We start from the raw sequence: 13,315 nt of genomic DNA on the forward strand, positions 1-13,315 counted from the left end.
ATATGAGCCAATTGCTAACCATCTGAATTTTCATCATGTGACCATTGGGATGCTGCAACAATCATAAATGTAAAAAATAGCAATAGCACTTAGACTTATAAACCGCTTCACAGTGCTTCACAGCCCTCTCTAAGCAGTTTACAGAATCAGCACATTACCCCCAACAATTTGGGTCCTCATTTTACCGACCTTGGAAAGATGGAAGGCATAGTCAACCTCAAGCTGGTCAGGATCAAACTGCTGGCAGTCAGCAGAATTAGCTTGCAATACTGCATTCTAATCACTGTGCCACCACAGATCTTTATAGTCATAAGTCGCTTTGTCAATCGTAAGTCATTTTTTCAGTGTGGTTGTAACTTTGAACGGCCACTAAATGAACTGTTATAAATTGAGGAGTACCTGAACATTTGAAGCGCTGCCATTATTGAAGGGGTTGAGAACCCAGATAAGGAAATATTTCTGAAATGACAACCCCGTGGATCGTGGATTGTTTAATAAAGCAAACTTTAAAAGAAAACATTTTCTTTATACAGGGCATTGTGAATCTGTGGAATTCATTACCATGGGTTAAGGTGGTGGTCTGTAATTTGGATGGTTTTAAAAACTGGATAAATATTGGATAAATTCATAGAGGGCAGGCCTACCAAGGATTATCAACTTTGGAGGCTCAAAGTTGTTCTTAGGAGAGTCCAGCTATGCTTCAAATAGTATTTGCAGGAAAGGAACTGTATGTGAGAACTGTGTGTCCATCTCCTGATTGTGACCAGCCCAGAGACTTCTGTACAGGCCTCTGTTCTTCTTTCATAAATCACCATGTCCAAAAAACAACAACAACAACAACCCACCACCACTCCTTTAAATATATCATCTCACAGTTGCTTCTTACTACAGAAGAAATAGCAACTTCTCAACTTTTTATTTTCTGTTTTAAAGAGAAACTAAGTGTTGGAATATCCATGAGCAGGAAGAGTCATGTGGTAACTCAGTCAGCCAATGTGAAGAAAGTGCTATTGAGTCTGTGCAAAAAGAGTATTGAGTTAGGAGCTGGATTTCCAGTCTCAGGTTTTGTCTCTGTATCTCTCTGTAAGAAGTCTTCAATTGAGCTATGTTGCTGTAAAGAAGAATGTATGGTATTGTAAATATTTTTATATGAATATAAAGAAGTTATTTTGAATCAGCTAAATGCAGTCAACTGTGAGAGCTTCTGATTTATTTTTTCACCAATAGAGAAATTAAAATTCTCTAACATTAAGGAATTTTAATTTTGTGATTAAATTAGACTAGAAGGGGGAAAACAGCTTTTCTTCATAAGCTTTTTTCCCCCCTATTAACAACCCTGTCATCTCTTGCATCGGGTGGAGTCAGGGAGACTGGACGGAGCTCAAGCGTTTACTGGCCGGATACCCTTCCTGATGCCTATGCAGATTTTGCAGGAGACAATTATTCAATATGAAGATGAAGTGGGCTGAAAGCCATGGAAGCTTATGCTATCAGAAATGTGTTCAGCTTGTTATAAAATGCCACAAGGCCTTTTACTATTTTATTTTGTTTTTTCCTTGAACAGAGAAACATGGGTACTTTCCTGGATTTTTTCCCCACCCTGCTTTATTCAGAAATTGAAGAAAGATGGCAATTAACCCCCACTGATACATGTTTCTGAGTGTACATCAATTGCATTTCCATTTCAGCATGTTAAACCAGACTATTTTGGGTTAAAAAAATGCAGATTTGCATTTGCCAGTTAATATGTAATTTGAACTAGTATTAAGAAGAATTTTTGGCAAGAATTCTTTCTTTCATTTCTACAGGCAGTCTAATTATAAACAAGTGGAATTAATGTGACTTAAAGCTACTAAATCAAGCACAATGCAGAATCACATCAATCCAGAAATAGCTGACCTTTAAGAGGATTTTTTTTTAATTTGATAGATACTTCATTGGCATTCAGAAGAGGAATTGCAAATTAAAAGAAGTGAAACAATAACTCGTTCTTTTAAAAGGAGAGGGGGGGAAGCTTAGCTAAAGAAAATAGTTCCAAGCCACAAGGTTAAAATTGTATATCAGGAAGAAACTAGACAAAAAGTTATTTATTTCCAACATAAAACATGGTTGATTAATCACTTCTGGTATAAATAACTCCCCTATGAGGAAAAATGGAAATATCTAAGGCTTTATAACTTGAAAGGGGAGACAATATGTGATGCATAAAATTAACCACATGGCATGGAGAATCTAGACCATGGGTCCATTCACTCTGATTTATAAGAGATTTCAGAAAAGCAGACAGTGCCATTCACTACTACAGGATGTAGTGATGGACATTAATTCTGTCAACTTAAAAAGATTTGACAGGTTCATGGAAAACACAGCTTTCAATAGCTCCTAGTAGAAGAAACATGATATCCCTATTATCTGAAGATAGATGTCTTAGTTCCAATTGCTTAGAGACATAATGCAGAGGGTGCTAATGGTTTTATTATGATGTCCTAAAACAACTCCAGAGTCTCTTAGCTTTCCAGAGTCTCCTTATGATGAGATGGTTGGCAGATAAATTTAATAAGTAAATAAATAAATTTAATAAATAGCTTCAGAATGTGTGTCTCAAGTAAGCAATCTAGGCTTATTTTTTCAATGATCCATTGGTTTGCTTCTTGGTTGTCCACAGTATTCTCAGGAGTGAACTCTCAGTGAAATCTGGCTCAATAGATGAGCCAACTGTGTGCAGCAGCAGCCAAAAAGGTCAATGCAATCCTAGGTTGCATTAATAGAAGGATAAAATCAAGATCACGTGAAGTACTAGTACTGCCCTACAAAGCCTTGGTAAGACCACATTTAGAATTCTTCTTCTTGTTGTGCCATATCCATTATTGGACGTTGGTGATCATGTTTGCGATCCTGTTTTTATCAGCAGCCGCACGAAAAAGTGCTGCTGAGTTTTGTCCAAACCAATTCCTTAGATTTTGAAGCCACGATGTTCTTCTTCTGCCTGGACCTTGTTTGCCTTCAATCTTTCCCTGGAGGATTAAATGGAGTATGCCGTATTTTTCTGGGTATTTTTCTGCAGTATTTAGAATACTGCATCCAATTTTGGTCAAGCCAATATAAAAAAGATGTTGAGACTTTGGAAGAGCAACAAAAATGATTAAGGGTCTAGAACATATGAAGAACAATTACAGGAACTGGGTATACCTAGTCTAGTGAAAAGAGGGGCCAAGGATGACATGATAGCAGTCTTCCAATACCTGAAGGGCTGCCACAAGGAAGAGGGGGTTAACTTACTTACCAAAGCACCTGTAGGCAGAACAAGAAATAATGGATGGAAACTAACCAAGGAGAGAAGCAATCTAGAACTAAGAAGAAATTTCCTAACAGAGAGAACAACTGACCAGTGGAATAAATTGCCTTTGGAAATTGTGGGTGCCTCAACACCGGAGGCTTTTAAGAAAAGACTGGACAGCCATCTATCAGAAATAATATAGGTCTCCTGTGAGATCAGAGGGTTGAACTAGATAACCTCCAAGGTCCCTTCCAGCTCTATTGCTGTTGCTGTTACTGAGTCCTCTTTTAACACCAAAGTAAGATGGCAGTACTCTTCCTATCTTGCTTGTATGGAAATGAAAGTCCAGCTTTCACTTCCATAGTGTGAACACTATCGCTTGCATGATTCTGATGTTTGTAGCTATAGACACATAGCAACATCTGAACAGCTTTTCCAAGCCTTCATGACTGCCCTACTGTGTTCTAATCTATGGTGTGTTTCTTCATTGCTTGTTCCTTTGATGGTTGATGCTAAAAGGCAGAAGGTACCTACAACTTTGACATCTTTATTGTCAGTTCTAATTTACCCACCATGCTTAATTGTAACTTGCCGAGATGGCGCAGCAGTTAGAGTGCAGTAATGCAGGCCACTTTAGCTGACTGTGTTCAGCAGGTCAGCGGTTCAAATCTCACCAGCTCAAGGTTGACTCAGCCTTCCATCCTTCCGAGGTAGGTAAAATGAGGACCCAGATTGTTGGGGGCAATGTAAATATATATATACATTGCTTACTGGTGTACACCGCTTAGAGAGTGCTTGCACTTAAAGCAGTATATAAGTCTCATAAATAAATAAATAAATAAATAAATAAATAAACATGCCATCAGGGAATAAGGACATCAAGCATCTTCTGTATCTTCATTAAGAGCCTCCAAATGGTGACTGATTCAAGAACCTGAGGGAAACAGTTTTGTTACTTACTATTTATATATTATAATTAAGGTGACCAACCGTCCTCCTTTAGGGAGAACAATCCTCCTTTTGTAAATTCTGTCCTCCCTCGAAAAGTGTCCTACATGTCCTCCTTTTCGATATTTGAAGAGTAATCTGCAGGACATTTTTTTTCTCATAGAACACTCAGAATGAGGTTCCAGCACCTTTTTTTGATGGTTTTTTTCAACTTTTGCATGAACTGTGCTACTCCCCCTGTTAGCTTTTGAAAGCCAATAGGAATTGCTGCTGAGTGCGCCAAAATACATGGCCGGCAAACTTTGCACATGCAAGTTGTCTGCAGCGAAGGTGAATTGGCAGGAACTTTGCACCCCTCCCTGCTACCCAACTACACCATCTCCTAGTTAGTCCTGAAGATACCTGGAGGAGATTAACTTCCATTTAGGGATGGAAAAATAAAAAAAGAGGAAATGTCATTTCAACAATAAATTGAATAAGGAATTTCCATTCATCATATCAAAGAAAGATAACATTGTTTTCTGCAATATTTGCAGCGGAGAATTTTGTATTGCAGTTGGGGACACAGCAGCTATTATGAAACACTTGACCACCAAGAAACATAAGCAAACATCAGATACATCTGCTTCCAGTTGTAAAGTAACAAGTTTTTTTAAAACTTCAAAGTATTCTGAAGATGAAAAACAGTTAGCTGCAATGGAGGGAACATTTGCATTCCATACCATACCATAATTCACAATCAAAGTTTTCGTAGTATGGATTATACAACTAAATTATTGAAAAAGTTTCACGATGCTATATTTTCATGTGCCAGGACAAAATGCGAGGCTATTATTAAATCAGTATTTAAAAATTACTCTGACAAAATACTTACAGAAGACTTCGAAATTGCAACATTTGTAATGGTTTTATCTGATGCATCCAATCATAATGAAACTAAATTGTATCCAATATTAGTAAGATATTTTAATGTTGCCAAGGGCATTCAGGTAAAAATTTTAAATTTAGAATCCATTGAGGGCAAAACTGCTGAAATTTTGTCAAACCATTTATACAGAGTAATAAATGAAAACAATTTGAAATCCAAAGTTGTTGCACTAACAGCTGATAATACAAACACAAATTTTGGTGGGCGAAGACGCAAAGGGGTGAATAAATGTGTATGTAAAATGACAAGATTTACTCCAAAAGAAAATACTAGGAATAGGTTGTAATGCACATATTTTGTCAAATGTAATCAACACAGCGTCATGTGCCATGCCAATTTATGTAGAAGTAATAATAACTACAATTTATTTGTATTTTAGTCGTTTTACCATTTGTGTGGCTACTTTAAAACAATTTTGTGACAAAGCGAATGTTCAATACAAAAAACTTTTAGGATATTCAAAAGTTAGATGGCTATAGAGCATGTTCTACAATTATTTGAGCCTCTCCGTTCATATTTTTTAAGTTTAGACAAATGTCCTAAAATCCTGGAATCGTTTTTCAATAATGAAATATCTGAGATATTAATGTATTTTGTACATAATCAAGCATCTATTTTTCACAAAATGATTCAAAAGATTGAAGGTGAACACATTTCAGCTACAGAAGTTAGTCTTATTTTGAATGACTTTATCCTTCAATATAAAACTTGATTTGAAGAAAAAAATTCTTCCTTTAGTTATAAAAAGAAAATTGTCAGACTTAGAGGAATCAAATCCAGGCATAACAGAAAAGTTTATCAAAGAAGTGCAGAATTTTTACCAAACATGTTTTCAATATATTGAAGAGTGGTCTGAAACAAACATCACAGGAAATAACAGTTTTCAATGGTGTTTTTTGACTTCATCGCAAGTATATTGGACAGATATTGAATCTTGTGTTGAGTTTTTATCTAAAGAAATGCCAGACATTAAAATAGATGACAATTTTCTCTTTGAAGAAATTAGAAGACTAAATGTATTTTTAAATTCTGAAAAATTAATACAATGGGAAAATAAACACATTGAAATTGATAAAAGATGGGTGGAAATATTCAGCCATTTCAAAAATGAACATATTCCATGTGAAAATTTATTTATTCTTGTTCAGTTTACATTGTGCTGCCCTGGAACTAATGCAGCAGTTGAAAGGGTTTTTTCAATTGCTAATGATTTTTGGAAAAGTGAGAAATCGAGATTGAATGTTGATATTCTAGCTGCAGCACTTGCCGTAAAATATGAAGGATATTTCTTGTTCAGATATTTCCAATATATTGTTAGAAGATGATACATTGAAAAAAAATATTCATTCCAACTTTCATCAATACAGCTTCTTCAGACTGCTGTTCTACCTTCTTCTCTTCTGAAACTTTAAACATTATAGGTTTAAAGACTGAGGGGTCTCAACAAGTCGAGATGAAGGAGCAGAGAATGACTCAGGCAGTATACAAATGCAAGGAAAAGGAACAACAGAAAAAGGAGGTTAAAGAAGTATTACAAGAATTTGTTTCTGAGCCTGTGGGAGAAGCAAGACCTAAGAGTTCTTTGGTGCAATCTTCAATGGTAGATCTTCAAGCAGCTTTCTCGAGGTTATTGGATAAGAGAGATGGGTAAAGAATGTAAAGATTGTTCCAAGGTTATTGACAGATTATAGCTCATTGCAGATGGAACTGGTTATTGGAAAAGAGGAGAGAAGATTATGGAGACTGAATGAAAACTTTAGATAAGAAGTGTATGCTTAGAAACTTAAGGAGCATTTAAAGGAATATTTTGTTTTAAATATGTATAAGGGAATTTCAATGGTATAAGTAATGCTTATATGTGTGTTGATTGTGATGACAAAGAAAGATGGATAAACTTTATATAATATAAGTATGATATTAGAAAATATTGTTTAGCTTTCTGAATAATTTATATTTAAATTTATACTTAAAGTTTATAATATTTTAATGGCGGACTAGATTCCAATTAATTTACTTTATATGAAATATGATATTTTGTAATGTTATTAAATTAGGGAGATGATTGGTTTATTAATTGTGAAAGAAACAGAAGTTGTGAATTATAAATAAAATAAATTATAATGGTAAACTGGTAGGATTGTAATGACAAAGAAATTATTTTAATGTTAATTTTTTTCTTTTTCTCTTTCTGTTTTTTATACATAATGGAGTTAAAGTACTTAATAATTCGTTTATTGAATGTAATTATATTTGTTTGAGGTTTATTTGAGTTTAAAAGTTTTTCCTTTTAAGTTCTAGTTAACCCTGTATTCAGCTCTGGGAAGAAGGGGGGGGGGTTTGGGGAGGGTTGGGAGGGATTGGGGAAGGGGTTTTTTATTGTAAAATTGTAAAAATTTATAATAAAAAAATATTCATTCAATGGAAAAGTATTCATTTAAATAATAATTAATAGGCATGTAAGCATACAATATAAAATGTTATTGTTACAAATGTTTTTATTATGCGTTTATCATATTATAGTGTATTCTGTATTATTGTTGCAATGAATAAAATGTTTCTTTTATTTACGATATTTTTTCTTCAATTATTCCTTTTCATTGTAAAAAAGTTGATCACCTTATTATAATATTATCTATTATATAAATTATATAGTTATCATTTGCTAGATGTGTATACTCCCACTTTTCTTACATATATCCTCATTATTTTCATTTGTTTTATGGTTAGTTCCATAGAAAGCAATCCTCATAGTACTCCTATTTTCATTTAGTTGCTTATGTTCAGCTGGAGGTCAGCTTCTTTGCAATTGCTAGATTCTGCCTGTATTCATGCTCTTTTTTTAATAAAAAATACAGAATCTTTAATGTGTGAGTGCCTTACATGAACTAAGTGTTCGCTCTAGAATAGGGAAGGTGAATCTAGGGCTGCAACAGATGCACGCAGTTCACAAATCTCCTGTGACAGTTATTGCTTAAGAATTAATAGCATAATCTACAGCCATTTTCAGCTACGCTTATAGATAAAACTGGGGGGATTAAACCTAAAATAAGCATCTCACACTAAAAAGTTCTCTGAAAAAAAATCTAGCTCCACTTACTTAACCTTCAGTCTCCCCTCAAATGGCAGATTTGGTCTCTACCAACCAGAAAATTGTCCATTTCTGCTTTAGAATATAATTTATATATAATAAATTATGTAATAAAGTATATTATATTATATTATATTATATTATAATATAATATAATAATTTCTGGCAACAAACAGAACTGGAATATGCAAGTCTTTGAAGAGTGGTCCTTGACAATGAAAAACCAGAAAATGTCTACACATATCCACCTCATTTCAGTAGCAATCACAGCAGAAGGATCTTCCACAAATGTGCAAAAAGGCACTTCTCTCGCTTCCTAAGGCAAAAATCTAAATCTGTTTCAGAGGTGAACATAACCTTTTTGTGGCTGTAATTTTTTAAAAGATGATGCATATATTTTTTTTTAACATCTGAGGCCAACAGAGTTTGGAAGGGTGTCATGTTCATTCTACTGGAAGAAATAAGGTCAAGATATTTGGTCTAGTAGTCTTGGGGTATTACAGGTGCATTCAATCTTACAAACCACTGGCCAGAAAAGCTTATCTTGGAAGTCCAAGCAGCATCTAAAATGAGTCTTGAATTGCCTACCGCTAAGGCTTCAATTGACTCTGTTTTATTCAAAATTATTTATTATTTCTATTATTTTTTTTTTTTTTAAAAAAAAAGAAAGAACAGTGAAAATCAACCAACAGAATCATTTGGACTTACCTTCCAGGCTGCTCCAGATTTCACTTACAGTTTTGTTTTGACCTTTCCTCTTCTGCCATTTTCTCTTGTATGCTTCCAGTGATTATAAAATAGAACATGAGAATCTGAATCTGAACTGAGTGGGCAGCCAGTGTGTTCTTGAGAATACTGGCCAAATATCAAAATCTTTGCTTTGTGATGCCCAAGATGTATAGATTTTATAAATAGGAAAATGTTGCTGTTATTACCTGTGAACCATCTTATTATAAGATAGTTTTCAGCAAACATAACTAAAAAGTTTGGAAATGTATTGTCAGGAGGTATAGATTATATTCACAACCCTGTTTAATCATATATTCAAAGGTCCCATTTTGGTTCTCCTTCCAGCTGTTTGATTAAAAAGAAACTTCCTTATTCAGCTAATTTTTAAAAATCCTCCTCCTTCTCCTTCCAAAAAAAGTTTCTTTTCCTCTCCCTCTCCCTCTCCCTCTCCCTCTCCCTCTCCCTCTCCCTCCCTCCCTCCCTCTCTCTCTCTCTCTCTCTCTCTCTCTCTCTCTCTCTCTGCTTTTCCTCCCAGCTTTTCAGTTTGATTGTGAATAAAGGAAAGTCTATATTTTCAGATCATTCCTTTTTACGTTTAGATGTGTCTGAAGCATGCCAACAAGCAACACATTTGCCAATTAGCTGTGAAAAATATAACACCATTTTCAGAAGCCTTGCTGAACATCCACATTCCAGGTGACAACTCGCTTAGTAGCATATGCCAAATAATGAACTAACTGTCTCAAAGCAGTATGGACTTCCGTTCTTGACAAAATGCAGATAAATTAAAAGTAACAAGAAACCACAATAGGCAGCTGAATGCCAAAAGAAAAGAGAAGCTGTCAAACTCTTTATGGAAGTGTTAGAATGCTTTTTCATGAACTGTTAAAAGTCTGAGTGAGAATTTGACAAATAGGCGTTTCAAGATACCAGATCATATATTTATCACTGAGCTTGTCTTGCTGGCCAGCTTCTTGTTGTATATATATGTAGGTTAACAAGTTTGACTTTGTTGGTGCAACACAACGATGGATAGTCCCTTCTGTAGTTGTTGAGCAGAGTTCAGAAACCCGGGGTAATGGTTAAGCATTCTAATATACATGTATACACGTTGTAAGTGTGCACTGAAGAAGCCCCACAAATCATGACAATATGCCATTGTTGTGTGCTTGCTGCAAGACTGCCAGCTTCAACTTGATCAAGTCTTCATTGCAACCTATTGCCTGTACACACACCTTCGCTTCTCCTCTGCTGCCCTCTAAATTTTGATTCTGCATATCATCCTACTTCTGCTATGCACATTTGACTACAGGTAGTCTTTAACTTATAATAGTTCATTTACTGACCTTTCAAAGTTACAACGGCATTGAAAAAAGTGATTTATGACCATTTTTCACACTTACAACCATTGCCGCATCCCCTTGGTCACGTGATCAAAATTCAGATGCTTGGCAACTGGCTCATATTTATGACGGTTGCAGTGTCCATGTGATCTTCTTACCAGCAAACTCAATGGGGAAGCTAGATTCATTTAATAACCCTGTTAGTAACTTAACAACTGCAGTGATTCACTTCACAACTGTGGCATGAAAGGTCGTAAAATGGGGCAAAATTCGCTTAACAAATGTTTCACTTAGCAACACAAAAATTTGGGCTGAATTATGGTAGTAAGTCGAGGACCATCTGTAGTTCATTTAGATTATGAGAGAGAGAGAGAGAGAGAAACCTCTAAAAGTATCATGTAGAACAATGGCAACAAAATAGTACCTGGTATATATCTTCATTTTCTTGCACATACTTTAGAGCATGGTTTTTCAAAGAATGTTTTGCTTAACCCTAGGGCAGAAGTTCTCAACAACTTAAGCTGTGTGAATTTCAAGTCCCAGAATTCCCTAGCCAACGTGTTTCCCCGGGATATTGCAAGAGACTAAGGGGAAAAACTCAAACACAGCCAATGTTTTATCACTAGAACTTTGCCTTTTGATCAGAGATTCTGGAAAAATTTTTTAAAAAAACTATCAGGTTCACTGGTAACATAATGTTTGAAAATTCTGTCTTATAGGACCATAATTCGATCTTGGTTTGGCTTGTTCATATTTAGTAATAACCCTTTTTCTGGACTGGCCAATTAGCATTATGATTTTCCCTGCTGCTCCCAAACATGGTTATAGTGAACAAAGGAAGGAAACTTTTTTTCCATCCATAATTTATATATATAGAAATGTTGACATAGCCAAATTTTTACTTTCCATAAGAGTTTTAAGTCAATGAAAGTTACAGAACATTGTAAGTGCCTCTCTTTTGATTTCATCAATCACAAAGAAAACCTTCCAGGGGCAAATAGTATTAGCTCACAGAAAGTTTTGTGTTTCCAATGGAAGAGGCCCTGAAGGAAATCAATTAACAATTTCTCAAATATGTGTAGCAATTTAAAAGTGCTCAGCATATGCAGGAGCACACGGCTTTTAAGATTTCCTAAGTATACCTAATCAATCAAGTATATTAAAATCTTTAGATGAAACTACAGAAATATTAACATGTAAAAGTAATCTAAATGAAAAATGTAACAACATTTTGTTATTCTCTATATTTCACATGTTGTTGTGTTCTTGTTTTACTTTTGTTAAGAATTCTATTCTATGATGAGAAAGAATGAGAAATGGAGAGGGAGAGGGAGAGAGAGAGAGATCATAGAGATGTAGAAATAGAGACAGAGACAAAGTTAGAGACAGAGATAGACATAGACATAGAATTGGTAGAGATGAGAGAGAAAGAGAGACTATGGATGAGAGAGAGAGAGAGAGATGTGTGTATGTAAGAGAGAGATGATAGAAAGATAGATGAGAGAGACAGACAAATAGATGATAGCGAGAGAGAGAGAGAGACTGATAGATGATAGGGAGATGATAGAGAGAGAGATGAGAGAAAGAGTCAGAGAGATGATAGAAAGATAGAAATAGAGATAATATAGAGTTAATGAGATAGAGACAGAGATGAGAGAGAGAGACAGAGATTTATAGATAGAAGGGGAGAGAGATGAGAGAGAGAGAGACAGACAGACAGACAGACAGACAGACAGAGATGATAGAGAGATAGAGATGAGAGACAGAGAGAGACAGGAAGATGATAGAAAGATAGAAATAGAGATAATATAGAGCAGTGGTTCTCAACCTTTTTAATGCCGCGACCCCTAACTGGTCGTAAGTCGAGGACTACTCAACTGGTGCAGCACTGTTTGCAGAATGGGATTTTTGGCGGGCTCAGCAGGGCAGAGACCGCCTGGACAATTCTTATTGGCTTTTGAAAGCCAATAGAATTAGACTCTATTCTAGAGAGTCTATTCTATTGGCTTTCAAAAGCCAATAGAATAAAAGGGAGTAGCACAGCTAAGGAAAAGGGGGGAAAATGGCGGACTGCATTGTTTGGCGACCCCCGTGAAATGGTCGTTCGACCCCAAATGGATTCCCGACCCACAGGTTGAGAACCACTGATATAGAGATAATAAGATAGATAGAAATGAGAGAGAGAGAAAGAGAGAGACAGTTACAGAGATTTATAGATAGAAGGGGAAAGAGATGAGAGAGAAAGAGAGAGAGAGAGAGAGAGAGAGAGAGAAGGAGAGAGAGTTGTGTTTTCCGTTTGTTGGCAATTGACGAAGACACATGGTAAAAACAACAAGCTCTTTATTACTCTTCTCCTACAACCAAGCAAGCAGTAAAAGGCACGCAGGCCTTTTATAGTGCCTGAAACCCAGACAGTGTGAACCACTATGAATTGACCATTTTCGCACCTTGCGCATGTGCGCAAGGCTGGCGCCACCCTGTCTGGTCCCAGGCAGCTTTTGGTTTGCCTGGGACCATTTGAAACAATTCTAAGCCTGCTTTCTGCTCCATCAGGCTCAGGACACAACATTGAGAGAGAGAGAGAGAGGGAGAGACAGACAGACAGACAGATAGACAGACAGACAGACAGAGAAATAGATAGGGGAAGTCAGACTGACAGACAGAGAGAGAAATAGATGGGGGAGAGATTATAGAGTGATAGAAATGAGAGAGAGAGATCCTTGCAGAACATGATTTGTTTCTAATCTGAAATTTCCCATTATTACACATTCTTCCTAAATAAATATATTAAAAAAATAAATTCTTTAAACTGTATTCTCAGTTGTCAAGATTGTGTTCTATAACCACAAACAAATTAAAAATATAGGAAATGTTTAGATCATTTTCTATCAAGGTCAATGTTGTTTACTCTAAGAAACAGTTCCCACAATTTAATAATAATAATAATAATAATAATAATAATAATAATAATAATAATAATAGTACCTATAGTAATAGGTGCC

This window comes from Crotalus tigris, unplaced genomic scaffold, assembly GCF_016545835.1.
Source record: "Crotalus tigris isolate CLP2741 ecotype Arizona unplaced genomic scaffold, ASM1654583v1 scf7180000017945.11477521024:1554073, whole genome shotgun sequence".
NCBI classification, from domain to species: Eukaryota; Metazoa; Chordata; class Lepidosauria; order Squamata; family Viperidae; genus Crotalus; species Crotalus tigris.